The sequence below is a fragment of the Acanthopagrus latus genome, chromosome 13, assembly GCF_904848185.1.
Source record: "Acanthopagrus latus isolate v.2019 chromosome 13, fAcaLat1.1, whole genome shotgun sequence".
Lineage (NCBI taxonomy): Eukaryota > Metazoa > Chordata > Actinopteri > Spariformes > Sparidae > Acanthopagrus > Acanthopagrus latus.
Window position 1 is genome coordinate 19,017,907 of NC_051051.1, and position 24,759 is coordinate 19,042,665.

A 24,759-nucleotide genomic window follows, 5' to 3' on the forward strand; every position below is an offset into this window, starting at 1 on the left:
GAATCAGAATCTAAGACATGAGACAAAATAGTGTAGAAGATGACATTGCTGCTTAAAAATATGTTAACCCCTTGAGCATTAAAGAACTTTTTTACCATTATTTTCTTATCATAATTTCTGCATATTAATATTCATATAAAATAGAGGAAGCACTAAAGTACAGTAGAGAGAGCTGTGTCTCATTTGTCAAGTTAGCTAATACAATCTGCTGCTGGTTTGGAGTCACTGGGTTACATGACATGGAAGATATTGCAATTATTTTATATTAATATATTTATGCAAAGTAATTTAATGACGGTACCTAAATCGGTCTCCAGTGATTCAGCAAGTAATGATGATACTAATCGATTTCAAGATAACTTGGGTGTAGTGCTTTCACTGTGTGCAACTTAAATTCGCCATTTGCCCGCGATATTGAACCTACAATAATCATGTTGTCGCGCTGGATGACGGTCGGACTGCGGAGCAGTGCAGGTACAGAGGAGAAGTAGCGCGTGAGAAAAGGATGATACCATTTGCTAAGCGGGGGTGTTTTCATTTTCGTCCTTCACATATACATTTTAAACCACCAACTACGGAGTATGCTGTGGACATAATTTAACCTTGTCAAAGACGAACACAAATTTTAGAATAACATAATTTCTTACTCCAAGTTTTAGGGGTGCTGAGCCCTTTTTTAGGGGTGGAGCACCCCTAAAAATTGGCTAGCCTCACCCATGATTTGACCCTTAGTGTGCATTCATGGGAAACTTAAGTTTTAAATGACAGTATAAGACATGTTGCTTATTTTGACAATCAGGAAGAACTAGTGAGGCGGGCAGCTGTAGCTCGGCGGATAGAGCAGGTGGGCTAATGATTGGAAGGTTGCTGGTTCAAATCCCAGCTCCGGGCTGAGCTGCATGTCGAAATATGAAAGAGCCTTGAGCAAGACACTGAACCCCAAATTGCTCCTGATGTGCCGTTGGTACCTTGCATGGCAGCCTCTTCCATCAGTGAGGGCGATGAGCTGCGACTTGTCCAGGGTGTACCCTGCCCTCGCTCAGAGGGACTGGCTCTAGCAAAAACCCCCACTATCCCATAAAAAAGGGATAAAGTAGTTACAGACAATGGATGGATGGAATAACTAGTGTCCTTGAAAAAAAAAATCGCTGTACCAGCTAAATAAGAGAGCAACCCATAACAGTCAAATCATCAAGCCAAATATTCAAGTTCTCTAACATTTCAGACAATTTTCTAAGACATGCACATTTGATTGATTATTTTTCCTGTCCTTGTGCATCTTGGGCTGTTGTAACAATTGTCCACTAACAAATTTCCCTGTTGTGGGATAATTAAAGCCAACTTTATCTAATCTGATCTGATCTAATCTAATCTAATCGAATTGAATCTAATCTACTCTAATCTAATCTAATCATCCTGTTTCCTGTCACCTCTTAATGGTGTCTTATCAATTAAGCCAAGAAAAGGCCAAAAAATATGAGAGAACTGAAAGAAGAGATCTAGAAGTCTAAATGATAACTGCATGTATGGCTAAAATCAGCCATCATTATTTTGATTTTGAATAGAAAAATGATTGAAATTAGCCAGAATTTAATTCACCTATAATCCCACATCTGGACTGAACTGCAAGTCATTTCCACTGATCAATGAATTGTTAGTAATGTAGAATACACAGTAAAGTTCAAGATGATTTAATGTGGCTTACTTCCCTATCGTTGACATCGTGGTGATGTAAACTGCTCAAGAGAGTAGAGAGAATGCCATGTGTTGTTACTTCATGCACAGGGTATCAGCTTCTAAGTTGCAGATACATAATGTGTCTCATTTTCTCCCATACATGGTTTCTACAACTCCTGCAAATGTAGTTGTATAATATGTATGAGTCAGAAATTGAGTCCACCAATTGGTAAATGTGGGCTAGGATTTTTTTTTCACTTTTTATTTATTTCATATGTGAAATAGCATGACAAAAAAAGAGAGTGGTATTGGGAGATAACAAAAATGGACATAATAGATAGAGACACAGTCAGTTACTTAAAGCAGGTATAATGGTGTATGTTATGACATGATAAGACTTCAGGAGAGAAGGTTAGATTATGATAGGTAGGGTCCGTGTGTGTGTGTGTGTGTGTGTGTGTGTGTGTGTGTGTGTGTGTGTGTTTGTGTGTGTATCCGTGCATGTGTGTTTGTGTGTGTTTATGGCTGGGTAACGAACTTCTGTTCTTTTATGGCTACGAACGAAATGCTTTGGTAGTACTAAGTATTAAAATATGCCTTGTCTTTCGGTGCAAAGTTTTGGTCCCCAGAGGTTAATCACGTGATCATGATCTGATAATGCTGCTGGTGAATGGCTGTAATGTTACACGTTATTGCGGCATGCAGGAAAAAATACATACGTGGTTACCAGAGACGTTTTGTGTTTACGCCCACAGACGGGGTTCAGGTGTATCTGTGTTGTCAACTGTAGTTGTGTGTGTTGTTGAACTGGTTAAAAAATGCCACGGAGGTCAAAAGGGTGGCTCCATTTTAGCAAGATTGATGCAACAAAGTCATCGTTGCTATGGCTGGCAACATGACAAATTTGATGAAGCACCTGACCGTGCACAGAATCAATTTAAGAGCAGAAAGTTGCTCTGTGTTTGACTGCAAGAAGAGTGGACCGCAGCCATCTTCCTTTCAGCATTTAAGTCCACCTGTGGAAGTTACAGAGTCCGAGTGGCCTGATTCAAAATCTCCAGCACCGGATTCCGGTGTGTAACACTAACTTAAGATATTACTGTGTAGCTTTATTTTATGACTTGGTAGCTAGCTAAATCAAAAGCTAACTAGAGATTGACAGTAACAGTTAAAGCTTAGCTTGTGCTCATCAATTGGGTCGGCTGGTTAAACACCTTTGTACTGTAATGTCTTTGGTAATTTTCTTTTTGTTAGAATTGATATTATAAAATAGGTATCGAAAAAAAAGTATCGCTCAGGAACTGGTATCGAAGTGAAGGTATTGGTATTGGTACCGGTATTGAAAATTTTTGATTGATACCCAGCCATACTTGTGTTTGAATCAGTGATATGTATCTGTGTTATGTATGTCCCGGGATGAATGAGCCCCCATTAGACTCTCTGCCACACTGACGGATTGTACTGAAAGTCATTTAGTAAAAAAATATGCTGGTAGCTATGTATCAATGCTTCTGTCCTCTGCTGTCTGTCTGCGCCAGAGTCACACTCAAAGGGGCTTCAAGGTGCATTCAGGTACATGTCTTAAAATCTAAAACCTACATCAATTCATATGGCAAAGGATATGTGTGCAGGGGACCTCATGGTTTGTTCAAGTACACCTCAACCAAAATGTAAATGACAGTTTGCAGGGCATAACAGTCTATATCTAACAATAGCATAACCATCAGTGCTGAAAAATCGTGGACTGGAGGAATTGTGAAACTCTCACATAATCTTACTCAAATTCATAAAAATAAAATGTTGGCTAAATTGAGTTTTTCTTTTCATCTCTTTCATTTGCATCTTTTTCTTGTCTTCTTTTTCTTGTTGACCTTTTTATTTCGATGTATTGTCTTACTCTCATTTGTTCTCAAATACTTATTTTAGCCTTTTTACTTTGTGTGCAAGTTTGTATTCTTAATTTGGCATCAAAGTTTTAGTGCCAACTGAGCCTTATACAGTGGCTTGCAAAAAGTATTCATACCCCTTAAACCTTTTGTCATGTTCCGTCCACAAACATAAATGTATTGAATTGGGATTTCAAATGAAAGACCAACACAAAGTGGTGCAGAATTGTGAAGTGGAAGGGTGCTGCAGTGACAGCTGCAAATCTTTTAGGATATGTCTCTACCAGCTTTGCACATGAAGAGACTGACATTTTTGCTCACTCTTCCATGCAAAATAGCTCAAACTTAGTCAAATTGGATGGAGAGCATCTGTGAACAGCAATTTTCAAGTCTTGCCAGGGATTCTCAATTGGATTTAGGTCTGGACTTTGACTGGGCCATTCTAACCCATGAATATGCTTTGATCTAAACCATTCCATTGTAGCTCTGGCTGTATGTTTAGGGTTATTGTCCTGCTGGACTGTGAACCTCCGCCCCAGTCTGAAGTCTTTTGCAGACTCTTAACACGTTTTCCTCCAAGATTGCCCTGTATTTAGCTCCATCCATCTGCCCATCAACTCTAACCAGCTCTCCTGTCCATGCTAAAGAAAAGGTGTGTTCAGGGTGATATTTACTGTTCCATGACCCCTAGATTCCACCAGATGCATGTCCGCTGCGCTATGTCTCTGCCCCAACAGCGGAGCCAATAGGTTTCACTTTAGTATATGTGTTAACTTCCGGCAGGTACGGTGTGCTTTGTATCTGCTCTGTCCCAGCTCCGGCAGTCCAAAGCCCTCTGGAACAGATATGCAGGACTTCTATATCTGGCGGATGCCGGAGCACAATGCAGCAATTCAGCTGAATTTTGCACCAAGCAGACAGGAAGTCACACATCAAAACAACAATAATATAACATCTGGTTACTTTTCAAAATAAAACACTCTGTGTTGACACCAGCACACAAATCTCAAAAAAGAGCCAAACACAAGCTCTTCTACTAATCCGGTCGGGAACACTTTGTGTTGTTTGTTTTTATAACACATACCTAACTGTGGTCGCGAATGATTATGTGATAGTCGTTGGAACTCCTCGGTCTCATGACGGCAACTGTCTGTACTGCCCCATGGCGGACTCAAAGCGCAATCGATGGGGGTTGCTGGACAGTGGACAGCGGAGCAAAACCAGATCAGAGCCATAACGCAGTGGACACGTATCTGATGGAATCTCGGGGTGAGATGTTCAAAGTTTGGGATATTTTTTTCACAGCCTAACCTTGCTTTAAACTTTTCAACAACTTTATCCCTGACCTATCTGGTGTGTTCTTTGGAATCCATGATGCTGTTCACTAATATTCTCTAACAAACATCTGAGGCCTTCACAGAACAGCTGTAATGATACTGAGACTGGATTACACACAGGTGGACTCCATTCAGCTGCTCTTTGTCTACTGGTATTTTCCCCTCCTATTTTAAACATGCCACTGTTTATCCTCTTTTAAAGAAACCCTCTCTAGATCGCTCTCTTTTAAGTAATTTTAGACCAATCTCAAAGCTGCCTTTTTTATCCAAGATTTGAAAAGAAATCTCCACTCAACTGATACCTTTTATGAACGACAATCATACTCCTTTGAAAAATTTCAATCTGGTTTCCGCCAGAGTTGGGCAGTATCCAAATGTTAATACAGTCAAACCTCCTCTGTTTTTTACTGCAGTATATGATATTACCCTGACTAATTAAAAAATATGACGTAAGGCTCAGACGGCATCACCAAACTGTTGGCTTGTGCCTACACCGCTCAGAAACTGAATACCAAACACTAATACTGAAAAACAACATAACAACATAACATGCACAATATTAACAACTTTTATTAGCAACAAATAACAGCTTATAAAATAGTGCAAATACAACAGTCAAACAGAATTAAATTAACACACACACACACACATTGTGCGAATAGGAACTGTGTGGTAAGTGGCAACAAATCTAGTCAAGATTTTTCGCCAGAAAAAACAGCATGTTTAATTTTTCCATCTTTAACAGGGCCTAGATGGACTGGCACCTTTACCTGTGGTGCTGAAAACCTGCTTTGGAATCTGTGGATGTTCGTGTGTAACTAGCTGCTAGCCCACCCCAAAGCCCTACCTCATGAGTCGACGGACGTGCCGGCATATCCAAAACCGGCCTTATGATAAATAATATCCGCCACGCTTTTTCGCGAACATTGCTGTCACGTTTGCTGCACGTTTGGTGCAGGAAGAAACAGGCTTTTGTCACGGAAGTGTCCAGAAGCAGGAAGTGCTTTCAAGCAAGAAAACACATTACTATTGGTGGAAAAAGGCCCCAAACCAAAACTCATGCACAAATTTAGGAAACATGAAGCACAATCTCTCAGCGCTCAGGTCATGAGATTTTGCACCACACTGAATATTCATCTCCATGTGTGAATGAATGTGCACAGCTTAATGGTATGCAATTTTCATTCCATAGCCATAGCCGTTATGTAATGCTTTGGGGCATGATGAGTGCCACGCTACAGGCCAGCATTAGAGGAAAATAGAGGGGACACAGGAAGACACCACTCCTACATGAGCGTGTTGATACTCTACCATTGTTGCTGTTCATAGAGTTCACTGACTATAATAACAACTGTTTCTGACATATTTATACTGTATAGCTGTGGTTATTTACATACTACATGTTAATCAGCCGAACAAAACAGAAAACATAAGAAAACTCAGCTATTACCTGAATATAATGCTTCCAGTTTCTGTAATGTTCATGCTCGCCAAAGACAGGAGACAGGAAAACACCACTCTGTGGGCAGTGTTGGCCATGATGGTCAGTTTAAGAGGTAATCTGTCATGTAGGTGACATACAGACAGACAGATGAATGAAGAACTGTCACTATATAAGACTGGTGAACAGGAGCAAAGCAACCCTTATGTATATTGCATGTCACATTCTAGGGATTGTAGATTTTTTCACATAAATACATGGACATGTGAATAGGTATACATTGGGAGAAAGTATTAAATAGATAAAGTATTTAACACTAGTTGCCTCTGTGACTCTCAGTTCCGACTTTATGTGTTGGTGCGGCCTTCAAACTATATACACATTTTTAAATTGTGTTGATGGGCCAAGTAAAACTGGAGTTATGATAAATATTTTCTGCCACATTGTTTTGCTAACATTGCCATCACATTATAAAAACAGGCTGCTCTTGCGAAAGTGTCCACAAGCAGGAAGTATTTGCAAGCAAAAAAAACACGTTCCTGTTGGTGGAAAAAGGCATCACACCAACCAATCACAAAATTATATAATAAATCACATGATTTGGTTGCTGAGGAACGGGGGAAGCTGTGGGAGGGACGGTGACAGAGACACAGACAGTTTTTTTATTTTAATTTAGTTCCAATGTGTTAATACAGTATGTCAAAATGAAACACAATAACTGTAGATTCACAAATGTGAGGTTGTGCTGAAAATAGTGACACCAAACAAAGCAAGGTAAATAGTTATTAAGGTGAAGTATAATGGTAAAATCAAAAGTAGTCAAAAACAGCCAATTATACCCTGGACTCCTAAGGGTTAACACTTACGTTATTGTTTGTATTTACTCTGTTAGTTAAAGTAGATCTGCATTCTGTGTGCTGTGCACTTTTTTAACTCATTTTATTAAGACTCAAGGTAAAACATTCATCACATACAATCTGAAAACTTCCTTGACAGCAAAGCTCCTTCAACATTTTCAATTAGCCAAACAATCAGTTCTCAAGAAGGGGACATTTATAAATAAATGTATAAAAAGCACAAGGGGCACAAGTATATCTCTTTTCAAGTATAATTGTGCAGTTATTTCTTTCACAATATGCATCTGCCTCAGTTTCTTTGTCCATTGTTGTGTTGGGACGCACATATGAAGTTGTTCATTGTAGATTAAAAATGGACCCTGTACTGAACTCCCCAGGATTCCCCATTTTTCACACCAAAGACTGTCAAGAGACCCAGCTTGGACCTACTATTGGTCAGGGTGGTAGACCCCCACTGACTAGGTAGTGGACAGGAACACGAAGCAAGTTAGCACTGAGCAATAACAGTTACTGAGTTACTTCTTATGTAACACACTGCAAACATGACATGAGTCTGTGCCTAAATAGTTTACTCATCTGCATCATTAGTGCTTTTCCAACTACGCTTATCCTCAGACTAAGGGAGCTGTTTAGATCTTTTAACTCCTTTGAAAACATGGAGTCTTGGTTTCCTCGTTGTAGTGAGAAGATGTAGCTTTACTATTCTGAGCAGTTAGTGTTGAATCTTAATTTTTTTTTTTTTCCCCAGAGTTGGCTTTCAACGTTTTTTTTTGCTAGATCTTCCAGGCGAGCTAATCTTTAGGAGTCTTTCCATCACACTCTTGTTTCATGCTGCTGAATAATTCTGTATTTTTTGGACAGTATCTCAGGGGTTTATGTTGGCTTGTGCATCACACAACCAGAAGTCTCTGTGCACTATTTCTTTAATTAAAAAAAAACAAAAAAAACAACAAAAAAAAAAACAACTAAATAAATGTCTACAGGTAATCGAATGAAACAAAAACTAAAGGCATGAATGAAAAATGTGTTTGTACACTGAACCACAGCATTTATATGCAGATAGCAGGATCTGTAGTATTTCTGAAAGGGAATGAAAAAGTATAAACTTGGGGAAAAAAGAACACTGTTAATTGTAGCACCCAGCCGCATCTTTTTGTTTATGGCTCCAATTAACATTTATCTAACTATCTAATGTGTTTTTGAACATAGAGAAATATTCAACAACAAAATTAAGTGGATTCTCTCTGATGTGGATGTGTGCATGCATTATCTGATGAAGATTCACTCAAAATGCAAACATCCACATTAATAGGCCTCATAATTATGTTTTGCGTATTGACACTCGGCTAATGCTTCTTCTCAAATAAGACTGTCATACAGCTTGATATTAGTCATAGTTCTTTTTTTTTTTTTTTTTATAAATTACAGGCCCAGTCTAATATCAAACACATCATCAGCAAAAAAGGGTTACATTATGAATTGTGGGAGTCATCTGAAATGGAAGAAATACTAGAAGACCAGAGACCAGATTTATATTCTGGTTTCTCCTAACTCATGAAATATGGAAAGATGAATTAGATTTAAGTTAATGTATCTGTCTATCTATGTCTGTGTCAGTCTATGAATTGCATATTTTAACAGCTAAGAATTCTTTTTAGAGCCTGGCCAGCATAAAAATCCAGTCTCCTGCAACAATGATACAACTTTCCTCCCACTACAGGGCAGCCTGCTGGGTAAACTTGACATCACTTGTGTTGCCTGGAAACAGCTCTGCTTCTCTAGAGGGGTGAAAAAGATGGACCTCTGTAAAGGGAAAATAGTCAGATGTCTTCTGATTTTCTTTGCCCTCCTTTCATTCTCATTTATGAATTCAATAAAGTGGTTAGGTTGCCAGATGGTTAATTGTTTGTATACTGATCAGAAATCAGCTTAACATCAAGGTTTGGTGTTGAGGTATTTGGACGGCGACAAATTCTGATCTATGATTTAACTATGACCAGTTGCTTCTCCTTTTGTGAGTTAAGGAATGTGGCCGGTGTTGGGTTTACAGGTCCAGGGGACCCCGGAGTCATTATTCAGCTGTGTGTGTGTTAAAGGAGAAGACCAGGCCACTAAAACTGAGTTTGATCCTCATGCCAGATGGTAGGAGATATCTAAATGTTTACGTTTCCATAGAAGGTCAGAGAGGCAATTTGGTCACTTTTAGGGTACAAGACCTAAGGAGTGACAGCAGCAGTTTGGTGATTTACAGATGATAAGCAGGGAGGCAGACCAACTCCTCTCTCAGTCTATTCGATAGATGGACCCTCAATTCACCAAAGTGACCAATTACAAGAAGTAAGTTGGTACGGGTGAGGGAACTCTAAAAAGGCCCTCACAGCCAGAGAAGGTTAGGTGGTTACTTATAGATATCCTAAGATTGAAGGCTCGAGAGGATTTCTGGTAGAGCAGAGGACAAAGCTTTTGGCAGAACTTTGCCATAGATTTGAAAAAAACAGGTGTGGCCAAACTGGTTTGGACGCAGGCTTGAGATCTGTTTCAATTAAGACTGCTCTATCATTCCACCCAGCTTTGCCTCCGCAGAATTTTTTCATCCCCATACTACACGCTGACACCTTTGATGAAGACAGCCCAGAAACAACAGTGTTTCAAAGATAAGCGGTGGCTGCTGTATATGGCTGCTGTGTTTTGCAGTCTGAAAAGTGAAGCCAATACAGAAGTGCCTCAAAACATGCATACTCACTAATGCCCAACAGGAGGCGGCTCAACATGATTCACAAATAAATCAGACAGTATAGAAGCTTTATTTTTTCACCTCGGTGAACAGTTCTCTAATGAGTTGATGGTCTCAATCGCTACTTGCAAGTTTTATTCAATTTAGTATAATGTTCATTTTGTAAATTATGGTTTCACTTGTGAATTTTTTATTACCACAGTGTCTTCCTTTTCATTCTTGTTGTGTGTCCTCTCCTGCTTTTGTTGATTAATGATAGTTGGCAAACAATTTTGCATTACTACTTCTAGATTGAACTGTTGATCAGAATGTTTATACTCTGTGAGCTTTGAGGTTTTTAGTTAGACCCAAGATGCAGAGACTCGAGATATTAAGAATGATTTCAAAGGTTTATTAACGTAAATAAATTGATGCTGGGTTGAGGAGGGCAGGCAGGCAGGATCGAGGAAACTGGTGGCAATGTGGAGAGAGTCCAGGCAGACAGGATGGACTGGTATGTAGGCAATGAGGAGGGAGTCCAGGGAGATGGGTGAAGCTGCAACCTGAGCAGGGAGATGCTGCTACTAGAGAGGAAAAGACATAGAGATGAGATGGCGTCTAGCCATAGAAAAAACTCTGGAGCACAAAACACGCTGTAAACAAAACCCTAGATGACACTGAAATAATAAACTGGGCTTTAGCAAGAGCACAGGGATAATCCCCGAACATGACGGAACAATCTTGCACTAGAGTGGTGAAGAGACCAGGATGTTACAGCTGTGAAACTCTCATCATAGTGTGACTGACCAAGTTAAACATAATCTTAGTGCAACTGCATGCACCAAACTGTGACGTCCATATTTAGATGGTTTGGGATCAATATATCTAATGCTACTACATGACCTCATGGTGGGTTTACGTTTTATTTGACTAGCATACTCCAGAATGAACGTCAGCCTATGTTTGGCCAGTTAAATGCTTTAATGTGAAATTTCAAAGGGGGAAGTGTTTGGTTTGAATCAGCAGTGATGGGACAATTATCCTTGTGTTAGATTATTTCATTGTGTAGATCTGTGTAGTAGCATTCCTGCAGTAGTGAGGGATTCAGTGTCAGTAGTCCACCCTGATGCTAATGAGCTCAGACAGATGTACCCTCTTGTCCTGTATGAGTAGTCCCTTCATACAGGCGAGGTTCTAACAGATACACTACGTTTTAGCCATCCTGTAGATTCATCCGTGACTGTATTTAGGATGCCAACTTCAGTCATTGATGAACAGTTTCCTCCTCATCCCAACTCATCTACCTCCAAATTTTTTATTCCATCTTCCACTCATCCAAACCCCGTCTTTCCTTCTCTTCCTTCTTCAGGTCAACTTCACACTCTGCGGAAGAAATAAATAAGTAAGAAATGTAGGGGGCGGGGATCTGTTTGGTCTCTGTTCACTAATGCTGCTGAATCGATGGATAGTTACCATGGTAACAGGGAGGCTGGAACCAAAAATATATTCTATACAACATCTTTAATACCTCCCCCTACATTCAGTTTGCCAACTGGTTCATCCTCCCACATACACCATTGTGAAGTCACTTCCTTAAAACAGGATGCATGTTGATTGATGTAAACATTGTAACTCCAAAAGAGAAATGAAACACTACAGTACATATAGAAGAGTAAAACCTGTAACTCTCTTTTAATGGGAATGTTTCTTCTCCTGTGTTTAGGGCTCAGTACTGTTAACGATTCCAGAAATAGTAATATTATAGGATTGTAATATGCAAAGTGAAATTTCAGAGTTTATATAAGCAATTGCCGCCAGCTGGAGGGTAACACACTGAAACAATTCCAGCTAACCAGTTTCTTTGCATCACCTCTCTGTATGTTTTAACCTGATAAAGGATTTTAGTCATTGGATATCTGAATCTCAAACTGGCAATGGATAGCTTTTTGCTTTAACTTACCATTCTGAACTAAACACTGATTGCACAGTGTAATGACTGTAGAAAATGACACTGTATGTGTACAGTACAGATACGTTCCCTATAATTTTCACTCTCACTATGCTATTTGATCTGCCATCGGCCACGATTCTTTTACAAAAAATCAAAGGCTGATTATGACACAAAAAGGCAAGTTTTGCAGTGTGCAACCAAAACAGGAGGAGGTATTGTTTTCAGTGGAACAACTTGCATAATTATGGAAACTCTACACTTCAGAAGTAAAAGTACACCACTGATGGAGGAGGCACACAAGGCAAAGAGGGAGAGTGATAGAAACTGAGGTAAAACAAGAGTGAACAGACGGGCATTCACTTGATGGAGAGAGGCGGTGTTGTGACAACTGATGTGTTGTTTTTTGGCAACCATGTTGACTATAGTGAGTGTGGCATCCTCTGTCCCTCTCTTTGTTTTGTAAGCAAACTGTAATGGGCCCAGATGTTGTGCTATGCATGAAGTGAAATGTGACAACCATCTCAATGGACATGGCCAGTACAGGGGTTAAGGCCACAGAGAATAAGTCATTAAACTCTGTGGAATTTGGCTATTTGGGGACAGGTCTGATGATAGATGCCTCCTAGATACATCAGGCGTGGTGCAGGTGTTCAGTAAAGACTGGAAAAATCTTGTCAAAACTGATGGAACACACTTTCAAAACACGCTCATGTGTACTGTCAAGGCCGGGTGCATAATTGGCCTCATGTTCCTCATGTTGCTGTATTGTGGGGTTTCTGGGTATGCTGGCACAGATGGTGTCTCAACAGACTGTAGTGTTGAATCTTCCATAAAAAATCTATTAAGTTAATGAACAAAGTAGGAGCTTTCAAGTAAACTGTCCATCATTGTGTCCAGTCCCTCCACAGCTTGTTTTGGCTTCCCAGTGGAAAACTGTTTTTCTACTTTATTTTATAAATGAATTCCAGCTCCTGTATCTTGGCCCTGATCTTCTTTCTTTTGACTTTAACATTGTCTGTATCACTCCTGAAAAATACCACCAGCTAAATGTTGGCTGAGCCTGCAGAAGGTTACAGTCAGTCTGTAGCCCATATTAATACTTTGTTTTCTTTTTAGGTTTTCTAGTTTTCAGAAACAGCACCCTCTGTTAAAATGCATTTTTGTCATAGTGAGGTGTTACTCTTCGCTTGTGTTTCTCTACAGAGAGCTGTGGTAGTGGTGAGTGCAGAGTGCTGTTTGTTATGTAATTGTGTGTGTGTGTGTGTGTGTGTGTGTGTGTGTGTGTGTGTGAGACAGAGAGAGAGAGAGAGAGAGAGAGAGAGAGAGAGAGAGAGAGAGAGAGAGAGAGAGAGAGAGAGAGAGAGAGAGTGATGGAGGGAGAGAGAAAAAAAAATTAGATCCAATATGGAGTGCAACATGCTTGAAATTTAAAAAAATATTTCAGTGTTGATCACACAGCCGGCAAAGTTTTGTTGGCAAGGTGTGACCCGTTACTTCCTTGTACATTTCTCTCATGTGTATTTGAGCACACGCACGCACGCGCGCGCACACACACACACACACACACACACACACAGTGATTGTTTTCTTGGTTTGCTTTCTTCAGCTTCAACTAAGACACACATCCCCCCGACAGTTCAGTCCCGTCTGCTTGCCTATGAGCTGTGATGGAGCCTTGAATCGAATGACAAATCTTTTTATTAATGTTTTGGTTTTCAATCTGATTCATCTGTTTTGTTTCTTAATCCTTGAAGATTTAGTGGTTTCCCCAGTCTTTCTTTATGTTACTACATTACCGCCACTGTTTCTGGCTGCTACTGTTCTCTAAGATCAGACATGCATTTAAGGTACTGGTAAGAGACCAAGAGTGTGTGCATGTGTGCGTGAAGGGGGAAGTGGTATGGGAGGGATGTGCATGTGATTTCACATGAAGCCCAATGAGCAAGTGCACCTCTCTTGTAATATGGCTTTTCTAAAAGTGGGATGATGTGTGGGTACAACTATCTAAAATCAGGGCTTTTACAATAAAAACTCATTTTTAAACTTCTTTCCAAACTGATCATATTAATTTTAGTTACAACAGTTGTTCTTTAAGCCTGTCAGCACAAAGCCATGCCCTGTCATCACCTCCACCTTCAACCTTGGCTGATATAGAGTTAATGCAGCCTGCTAAGCAGGCTCAGTGTAAGCTTTGATCACTCACTACTGCAAAAGCTCAATGGAATTAGCCTCCAGCCTAACAATAGCTTGTGCATTTCATTATACCAATGGCAGGGGTGCATAGTTTCAGTCATAAAATGAAGATTCCTGCAAGGGTAACGAATGGATGAAGCACATTAAATATTGTATTCTGGTGCACAGCACATCGTGTGTATTATAAGTCGCAATGTGCTTTTTATCAGCACTGGCATGACTCATATCACTGCTCATCTAGCCTACAAGACACTATCACAAATAATCATATTTTTTCCTCTGGCCCTATGCACTCATTAACTTGGAATTGGTTTCTAAAAATAAAAAACTGAATAAAATGACTCTGTGTTCGAAAATATGTGGCAATCTGAGATTCAGGAGTGAGGCCACTTCTCTTCTGGCTTTCCCAGAGCTTAATGGAGAACTTCGGTCGATTCAAACATGCAGCTTCATTGCTCAAGCTACCCTTGACTTGCCAGTACCGAAGACGTGAACACATTTGGTCCAACCATTACAGGGCTCCGTGAACGGAGAGTTACCATTGACAGCTAACAGCATGGGGTCAGAAATTTACACTGTGTTTTAAGCGTCTTAACATGCTCCACATCTCACCCCAAAAGTTATGCAACATCAGCAGACACCTTACAACACAGCACTGTAGCATGTATGACTCAAAATGAATAAAAAAAAGTAGTTAAAATAGTGTCTTTGTGCAAGGTTTGTTGACATCCGTGTCTTCCGGTAGCTTGACCAAACTGGTACATCCATCGAGCATGTGCTTAACAGGCTTAACAGGCTACTGTAAGGCTCATGGCTCATGACAGGCTGTAACATGGACATGTTCATTATGAACAGAAAAATGAAAATGCTGGAATACGTTTCCGTCTCTGCCAGTGAGGGAGTAAGCGCATGCTTCACGGATTGACTAGTTTGGTCTAGCTACATTTTATTAACGATTAAGCCCCTGATGAGAGGATGTGAATGTTACATTCCTGGCAGCCCAGCAAGACCTGACAAATACAAGTATTGGTGTAGCCCTTGAATAAGTTTGTTATGATTTGTATACTCTTTGGACCCAAATACATGATCTGGACAACAGATTCACAGTAAATAACAAGCTTTTTTAATGTTCATGTGTAAACAAGTGCAAGGGAGGGATCCAGACGTGGTTTGTGAAGTCACCAGTGAGAGCGAGGGTGAGGGTGTCGTGATGCGGCGTCCGCTGTAGGGCGATAGCGGTACTGTGGCACGGTGCAGAGAGGTCTGTCTCTCTGGCATACTCACACAGAGCGGAAACACAGGAGAGCTGGCAACAGGCAGACAGGTCCACAGGCAGGCAGGGAGAAAGCAAAACATGAGACTGCACAGCAGTCTGAGGCGAGGTGGAAAAAACACAGTAATATTAGCTACACAAGCTAAAACACATGGCACAAAGGCAAAATACATAGGAGCCAGCATGCAAACAACCACATAGACTGATGAAACAATCTGGCGATGAGCAGCAGGGAATCCAGTGGCTATACAGGAGGTTGATCAGTGGAGTGGATTCACCTGGCACTGCCTGTGGAAGGAAAACCACGCCCACATGAAAACATACATAGAACAGACATGGGGAGAGACACAGGAGGAATAATACAGACAGGGAAATACAAAACACGCACACTCACAAAGAAGAAGGCAGGGCTGCCATGATGAGATCATGTAAAAGTTCTTATTCTTTTGCTTGTGTTGCCTGCCTTCCTCCTCAGCAGATGGGCCAGAGCCAGCACTGTTCCCATTCCTATTCCCTACCTCCCTCTTCATTTTCCAAACTGGCCCTTCATGAGCCTTCTCTGTCATCAATAATTAATGGATCCATTGGCACTCTTTTCTGGTGACTTCTGCTCAAATCCAGTTAAAAATCATTAACACTACGGCAGACGTAAGTATTACATTAATATTTTCAAAACTAGAACTTAGTGGAGTGCATACATCCACCAAGGCCAAGCAAACCCCTTTAAATCACTCAAGTCTAATCTAATATCAAACCCTGTATCACTCTAAATTCTAAACCACCACTAACTGCTTCATCATGATCACAGGATCTAAAGTCCACATTAAATTGAATTCACTTATAGATACAAACCATGTATATATGCCTGCAAGAAACAAACATAGATGGGTGAAACAATAAGCTCTTAGTGGAGGTAACCATGTATTTAAAGGAAATTGTTCCCTCTGAACTGTCCACTACAATTAGACAATACTGGCGCGGGAGCCACATGATCTTTGGAGATGACAGGAGCACTCACTCTGCATGAAAGTAAACACACGCTAACACGAAATGATGGCTGGAGCTGTAACACTGGATTCCACTGCTAATCCACTACTCTCAGCCTGGATATACCCACACAGCCAGAAATGTGGCTGAAACAGTAATATGGCCATCTTTGTGTTGCTACTTGCACAGTTTCACTGAATAATGTAGCCCTAAAGTGTGAAAATGCTATTTTAAACTGTTCTGTATATATGTGCAAACAGGGGCACCCTGCATCACATGTGCTTTCACCAAACCTTTTTCCTCACTCTTATCCTGGTAGTCAAAAGATTCGTTTAGAGTTTAGTCGGGTTACTTTAGCAGAACAGTCGCTCAAATCGTAAACCCTTTAATGGTCCTATACTTCTAAATTAGACTTTAGTGTTACATATTTCCAGTTTCTCTAGTTGTTGAACAGTATTACAAGTACGGCATTAGACATTACAAATCACAATTCCTCAGTGACCCTGGTAGAAAGTTAATCTGCATTGGACAAAAAAAAAAAAAAAGAAAAATATCTCTGTTGTTTTCACATATCACTGTTTGTTTGGGGTCAACCAATATGACGTTTTCAGGGCTCAAACCAGCAACAATTATTAGAAATCAAGGAGACTGAAAGCCAGTACAGTATGTGGGATGGCTATTAATTTGCAGTAAAAAGTAAACTGTTTGTTTCAAAATCTTAGTGATGGAGTAAACCTAAGACAATATATTAATGTATTGTTCTTAAGTACAAAAAAGTGATCTTTCATCTGTCAGTGAGCTGTCAAATTTTTGTGTTCTCTCAGCTTTGTATATGTTTGTGAAACACAACATGACTTGTGGCAAATTTTCCACTGCTCAGAGGATTGTGGGTCAAAAAAGCCAGAAAAGCATGCCGGTCTGCATACTGCAAAATGCAACCTGGAGTAGTAGTTGTAGGGTATCCTGGTATATTTGGCATACTGCATTTTAGGGGTGTGAACCCATTGTACAAGATGCTGAGTAGAGGCAGAGTGGTCTTGTTTGTCACTGTGAATCGCTGCTCAGTTTCTTCTTCTTTTTTTTTTTTCTCATTACTGTTCCACTCTTTTAACATTAGTCCCCGAGTGATGGCTTTTTCCTTGGCTTACTTCACATTCAACACAAAAAAGTAATTAATCATTAATTAACTAAGAGTACTGCTCAGAACTGCTGCCTTTTTTGAAGATGAACTTGAAGCTAAGCATGTGTGCACTGGAAATTGTCCAGGCGCTACACTTCCCTCACAGTTCAGTTTCACTTGTTTTGTTTCATGCATATCACATTAATTAACATTAACATTAACAACAATTTTTCACATCTGTGAGTCAGTTCTGGAGCTTAGGAGATACGAGTCTTGATTCTTATGGGAATTTATTTTTTTGCCCACCCCTACTGCATTTCACATACTTCATATTGGGAGTTACTTAATCCTTTTCTGGCATGGTAAATAGCATGGTGGTATGGTTATTGGAACACAGGGTTATTTGTGCTTTCGGGTGTGTGTCACCACAGGAATTGTCCGTGTTGTAGCAATGTCTGTCCAGCCTGTGGTTCCCTCTTGGCTGAACTCCCTGCAGCCGGTCGGGATGTGGGAGGGAACTTGTTTGCTGCAGTTACTGATGCAGCGATGGGGAAGCAATTCATTGCTGTTCCAAAAGACTTGCACACACACACACACCAGCACAATGAGAAGCCAGTTTGAGTGCTGACAGAGAGCAGGCAGTAGTTTAATGAGAGTCCTTCCCAGCTAGGGAGATAGCAGGTTGAATCTACACACACACACACACACACACACACACAGAGTTTAGACACAGCAGGCATGCTGTAGGAGAAGGAAAGTCTCATGGAGGTAAGCAAAGATTGCAAGGCTGTTAACAGTTTAGTATTTACAAATGATATGTTAGAGGGAGAAACACTAGCTGTATGTGGTCATGTGCATGTAGTGTTGGCATGTGTGTGTACATTTGCTGCCAGCTCACCCTGCAGTCCGGGGCGGTAAGGAGTAGGAAGTCTGTTGCAGAAAACTGCAGCAAAGTCTTTCTTTCTTCCAGTTCTGTCTTCACCTCAGCAGCCTCCCTCTCTGCTGTACTTCTTGCTCTCACTCTCACTGACATCTCAACACAGGGACTATACAGGCTTATAGCCCTCAGCCCCTGAATCATTTATACATGCTAATTGCCATAATGGGGTTCTGTAGGTCCTTTTGTGTGCTAGAATGTGCTTTAAGTGTGATACAGTTCAGTAATAGCTGAACATTTGCAAAACAGACAATGTTATGAGAGATGTCGTGCTGGAAACAATTTAATGTTTAATCTTTATAATTTACCATTTTAATTGCTTAAAGCATTGCTCTAAGAATATTATTAGATATTTCAGGACACCATATCAGGAGAGGTATATAGGTGCACATATGCCATGCTGGAGACAATGTGGCTCGACTGTTGCTAATCATTATCATATCTTCTGGAACTGTCCCAAATTAAATGCTTCAAATGTTTTCTGGAAGGGTATCCAGGCTTCCTTAAGCAAGGTCTTTAACACTCAAATACCTCTGAGTTTTGATGTTTTGTAACTGGGCCTGGTCCCTTCTTTGAAACGTAGGAGTGAGATAAAGCTGTTGCAACTACTAATGGTGGCAAGTAAGAAAATAATTACAAGGAGATGGTTAAGCCCGACTCAGCCTACCCTGTATGATTGGAATGGAATGGAGGTATTTAGGATGGAAAAACTGACCTATCAATTAAGAATCCAAAAGGACACATTTTATCAATTCTTGAACAGCTGGATTCTGTTCATAGCCCCCAAGAGAGCAGACTTTATTTGACCTCACTGGTAATATATTACATGACAGAAGAAAAAACAACACCAGACCCATTGCGAAAGAAGGGCCTGTAAAATGGTGGATAAATTGATTTCAGTGTCACAACCCTTGCAAAATTCCTCATTTCACCATCAGAGTTTGACTAAATTATTGCATCCCCGTTCAAGTTAGCCAGGCGCTAAACTGAAAGTAAGATGGCTCATATTTTTGAAGCCAGAAAGTCAAGCTTTTTTGTCTTCAAAACACCACTGAGCAGCTTTCATAGGAATGAACAGGGCTCCACCTCCAACGCTGAGTAATAAAATATCATCAATAGACCGCATCCCAAATTCTTTATTTATTTATGTGCCACCTGTGGAATTTAGCATGTTCACCCAGGTCTTATGTTTAGATCAAAGCCAAGCCGAGGTGATAAAAACTTGTGTCTACAGCAGAGTAAATTGAGTTCAGTGATATGCCGAGTTTACACTTTCCCATTGCTCACAGAAGCCTGATCATCGTGGATTTAAGTGGGACTTTTGAAAAAGGAGTATTAGATGAAAATGAGGATGCACTGTCAAAGACATGGCATGTCAATTCTGGTGTATAAAAAACATTTTGATAATGTAAAAAATAAATATTCATTTTAAAACACTAATAAAACTCAACTCTCCTCTCTTTACTCACTTATATGAGTATTTATTGTGAGACATGAAAATTTGAAGAGCTATTAAGCTCAAAAGTACCAAACTGTCCATCATGGGTAACATCCAGGCTTAAAATCTAAGTATAAAAATGCTACAAAAATATAATAAAAAAAGAAGAACAAACAAATAAAATCATTAATTATCTATTATGTTTGCAATGATACCTGTAATATAGTAACACTACTTAGCTTATTTGAAATTTTATGCAAGAAATACTTTTAGATCTTCCTAATGTCCTTCCTGGGTAACACACATTCAAATGCCTACATTACTCATAAAGCATATGCATTGTCATATAACAGGATATTGCATCATAAAGAAGTTTCTGGAGGACTGGAGAACACATCTGGAAAGGTCAGTAATTCTCTCTTATACATTTCGATATCTTGCCTTTTCGGTCACTAGTGCATTGTGCCCTTAAATCATGTGTCTTTCTGGATAATGCTAATAAAGCATATATAATGATTTTGTTTTTTTTTAATTTAAAAACTGTCTAATTCATGTGGAATGTGGCATTAATGTGTTGAGGGCTAAGCTATGTTTTAGCCAAATAGACCATGTTTGACAGAGTTTTGGCAGGAAAATGGTGTTTTTGTCCTTCCTGGATAACGAAGATCTTCTGTTACCCAGGACATGTCCTCTGTTATCCGGATTGGACATTTTAATGAAAATACCTTATTTATTAGTATTTATCACTTTTTAAGCATCGAGTTAATATGTGCATTTTTGCTGTTATTTCATTTTAATAGTTTTAGTGTGGTGGGTGTTGAAGTCCAAGTGAGCTGCATGAGGCAGGTAATCGGGAAAACCTTGTGTGGCCGACAACCGCAGACGTGCTCTTCTACTATGCATCAGGTATGCAAGCCCTCCTGTCAGAGCCAGAGCCGTCAACAAACCGCTCATCAAAGTTACGTGTCCAGGACTGGGAAACATTCCAAAGCATGTGGTAGCAGCACAAAAAAGAAATGAGGAGAAACCACCTCTTTTCAAATCAGTTTTTAGTTTTTAAGTGTTTTACTAAAAATGAAATGTCAATGAACTTATTAAATACCTATATAGTTTTATCCTGTAATTCTGTGTGTTACATATGGGACTTGAAAAGTTACATTGTTGGTGTTGCATGAAATTAAAAATAAAAAAAGAACAAAAAAACAAACATTTGTCAAGTCATTAACAACTGTCAGCTTATCTTTTTTTCTCTTTTTATTTTTTCATTATTCATTTTATTTTTCATTTTATTTATTTTTTATTTATTTATTTATTTTTTCCAGAGAGCCTTAGAGAAATATTTGCAGCATGTCATTCCTGGCAAACAGCATGCCAGTCCGAGTAACAATTACAGTCAATAAATTTAACTCAGATTTTCATGTTATATTACACAAACATGTTTTCCTGAGTCAAGGATACAAAATTCTGCTGGTAGTATCCTTGTTCAGTGGCTTTAATCATATTGTAGTTGAACAGCAGTAGCATTTTTTGGTGTTAATGGTTTGGCTCTTCAGACTGGATCATCTGCTGGCCATTATGACTGGTGTCCTGCCTTCAGCTGAATGAGCACTTTTTTCATTAAAACAAATTGTCCTGTTAATTATTTAACAAAACATTGTCATCTTGATAATTCTGAATGATTTTGTTCTTTTAATTTAAGTTAAGTTAAGGAACTGCTTGCGATAACGAAACGAATTGCATGTTGACTCCACTTGTTTTTGTCCCAGGGCCTTTGTAAGGGCCAATCAAGTGGCCTCCAGCCCATTCATGCTTTGTCTCCGTATTGCTCTCTGGCTGCCTCGCTGTCTTCCCTCTTTGGCTCGTTCTTTCTTGCGTCAGAATGCAGGTATTGTTCACATGGGAAAGCCCCTTTGCCTTTTTGGACTGGATATAGAGGAACTCAAGGGGTAAAATCGAGAGAGAGAAAGAGAAAAGTTAGGATCCCTACTGAAGGGAAGGAGAAAGAAACCATTCCCTCTGCTTTTGAGTTGTCTTTGTTTTTCACCCACTTAGCATAATGAGGAATCAAATCGTGGCTTTCTGGTATAACTAACTAATCATCAGTTGGGATTGCAAGAGATGCAAGCCCTTGTTTTTCTTCTAACCCAATACAATAACTTTTTTGATTACTACAGAAGATGTAAGAGAATTAGAAATGCATTGAATCTTAATTGTATCTTAAATTAAAGCAGTTCAAGGAACTTCTATTTGTTGATTCATGCCCCTGTGTATAAAAGCAGAAATGAATTACCACCTCCTGTGGTTAAAGGGATATTCCCGTGTAAATTTAATCCATGGTCTAACACACCGTGACACCGAGTAAGACCTCCCCTTGAGAGATCAAGTTTTCTGACTGCTAACTTATATAATTTTAGCAACCTCAGAAAAGACCACACGATAACAGTACACCACAGTCTATGCCTCCAACCAAGAAACTGCCATAAAAAAACAAAAAAACAAAAAAAAACTCATTGCCACAAATAATGCTCAGAACAGCACCAAACTTCAGCAACAGTACAAATAGGGTACCAGCACATAGCTTGAGGCATCAAACATCTGCTAGCTTAGCCAGATTTCTACTGAAAAAGAGAACACAGCTCACCACTCTCCTGCAGCGTGCTCGTTGTGGGGAAGCCCTGCGAGTCGATTACCAAGTGCTGATAATAACTGTTATAAACTAGTAGGCAAGACACATATGAACTTTAATTGCATTTCCATAGAGTGATAATCATACATTTTCATCTTTGAGCTACGGCACTCTTCTGCACTCGGTAATTGACTCACAGGGCTTCCCCACAATGACCAAGCTGAGTTGCGTTTTCTTTTCATTTGTACTCTAGCGGTCGGAAAACTTGATCTCTCGAGGGGGGGTCTTACTTGGTGTCATGGTGTGTTAGACCATGGATTAAATTTACACCGGAACATCCCTTTAAGATCATGATTTGGCTAGTGTGTGTGTGTTTGTTTGAAAGCAACTTTTTTTAAGCACAACTGTTAGCAGGATGCATAGCAATGATGCTGTTAGTGGCTATGCAAGATTAATATCTGTAATATGACAACTGTAAAACAGTACAGTACACTTTTTTTAATTTATTTTTTTTATTTTTTTTATTGTTGCACTACCACCAGACTACAGATCAGCTTCTTTCCTCAGATTGTGAGACTCCTCAGTTAATCCTGAGCTCTGACAGGAATCCAATCCAAATTAGTCAGAATCCAACCTTAAAGTGAAGCTCTCACCAAAATGCAACCTAGGCTTTTTTTGTGAATGTACCTGAGTCAAACCTTCGTATAAAAGCATAATTACGACAAAAGAGGCTCTTTTAAGATGTATTGTATTTTCGTTTTTGGGTCAAACTCATTTTCAGTGGGAGTGCTACGGGCATCAAAAACGCTATTTTTAAAACATTAAGAAGGCTCAGCACAACATGAAGCTCTGCTCGTAGTACCACCAGGGTCTCTACACATGAACATGAGCATTGAGAACATTGTTTGTGTATACAGATTTTACTAAAAAGAAAGTTTTTGAAGTCATGTCAGCAGTTGCTTGTTCCACAGATGTGTCAATCTCCGAATGCGATGTAACATGGAGGAGAGTTAAGGTGGACCACTCCTAAAGCTTAGTCCCATATAAATGCATGGATAATTCATTGTTTTGTTCTTAGCGAAAAACAATATTGACCTTGAAGTTGAAAAAGGAGCCTCATATAAGCAGAGGTGGGAGTAAGTCACATGCGTGCAAGTCATAAGCAAGTCTCAAGTCTTAACCTTCAAGTCTCAAGCAAGTCCCAAGTTACTGTGATCAAAATAAGCAAGCCAAGTCAAGTCATAGCTATTACTCAAGCAAGTCAAGTCGAGTCATGGCTAAGGTCAAACAAGTTGAACAAGTCACAAGAAGTTTGTATCAATGTATTCTTCATATCTGTAGACGCAGTAAACAGAGGAGGGTGGTTAGTCAATAATATGATGTAAATGCATAGTTGATCAATTTTATAATTTATTTTCAAATACTGTTCATCCAGACAGCTGAGAATATTACTCTCAGCTATCGTTCCCCCTCCCCCTCTATAAAAGGAGGCTGAAAATCACAGGACATGTCTGTTCTGTCCTGAAATGTGTGTTTCTCTTCTATAAAACACATTCTACATCTCGGAGGCAACGTCTTTACACATACGGCCCCTTCTCCTTTCAAACGGGGCAGAGTTCCATGAGAAACAGCAAGAGAGACACAGACATAACGCCTAAGGGAGAAGCAGGTCTGCCACGGACGTGCACAAAAAAACAAGTGCGTTGCACCAAATGTGTGCCAGTACGGTGTCGTGTTGGGTTGTGAACACGCATAATGCATGCCTACATTTAAAATAATGTCTTTGTGCGCGCTGAAGACGCTTTATCTGAAGCACACACACACACGCTTTAACCAAGAAACTCAAAATTCAACATGCGCAAATCAAGTCCTCAAATTTGCGACTCGAGTCCGACTCGAGTCAAGTCATATGACTCGAGTCCACCACCTCTGCATATAAGAAACAATACTAAAATCAAAAGCTTGAAAAGTCACACGATATTGTGTGGATAGTTGTTACTTGAAGACAGTAGCATTTAACCTTAACTGTTCCTTGTCTGACACACAACATTCTGATGTGCTTATGCTTTACTTGAATTCCTTGCAATAACTGCATCAAGCCTGTGACCCAGACACATCTCCAGACCTTTGGATTCTTCGTTTGTGATTCTTTTCCAAGCTTTCACCACAGCCTCTTTCAGTTGTTGTTTGTTATGGGGGTTTCTTCCTTCTCTTAAGCAGTTAAAATGCATGCTCAATGGGGTTTAATTCTAGAGATTGACTTGGCCAGTCTAAAACCATCCACTTCTTTATTGGACAAACTCCTTGGTTGTCTTGCTGCATG

At 39.8% G+C, this 24,759-nt stretch overlaps 1 protein-coding gene and 1 long non-coding RNA gene across 11 annotated transcripts in view; one reads left to right on the forward strand and one right to left on the reverse strand.

Moving 5' to 3' along the window:
* The window catches only part of dlg2 (discs, large homolog 2 (Drosophila)), a 268,677-nt gene that overhangs the window by 81,054 nt on the left and 162,864 nt on the right, over window positions 1–24,759 (forward strand). The gene's annotated exons all lie outside the window — the stretch shown is intronic.
* LOC119030776 lies at window positions 10,316–15,584 on the reverse strand. The gene is made up of 3 exons (XR_005078410.1): window positions 15,340–15,584; window positions 11,216–11,294; window positions 10,316–10,495 (listed from the first exon to the last, which is right to left on the reverse strand). It is a non-coding gene; the product is annotated as an uncharacterized LOC119030776 (long non-coding RNA).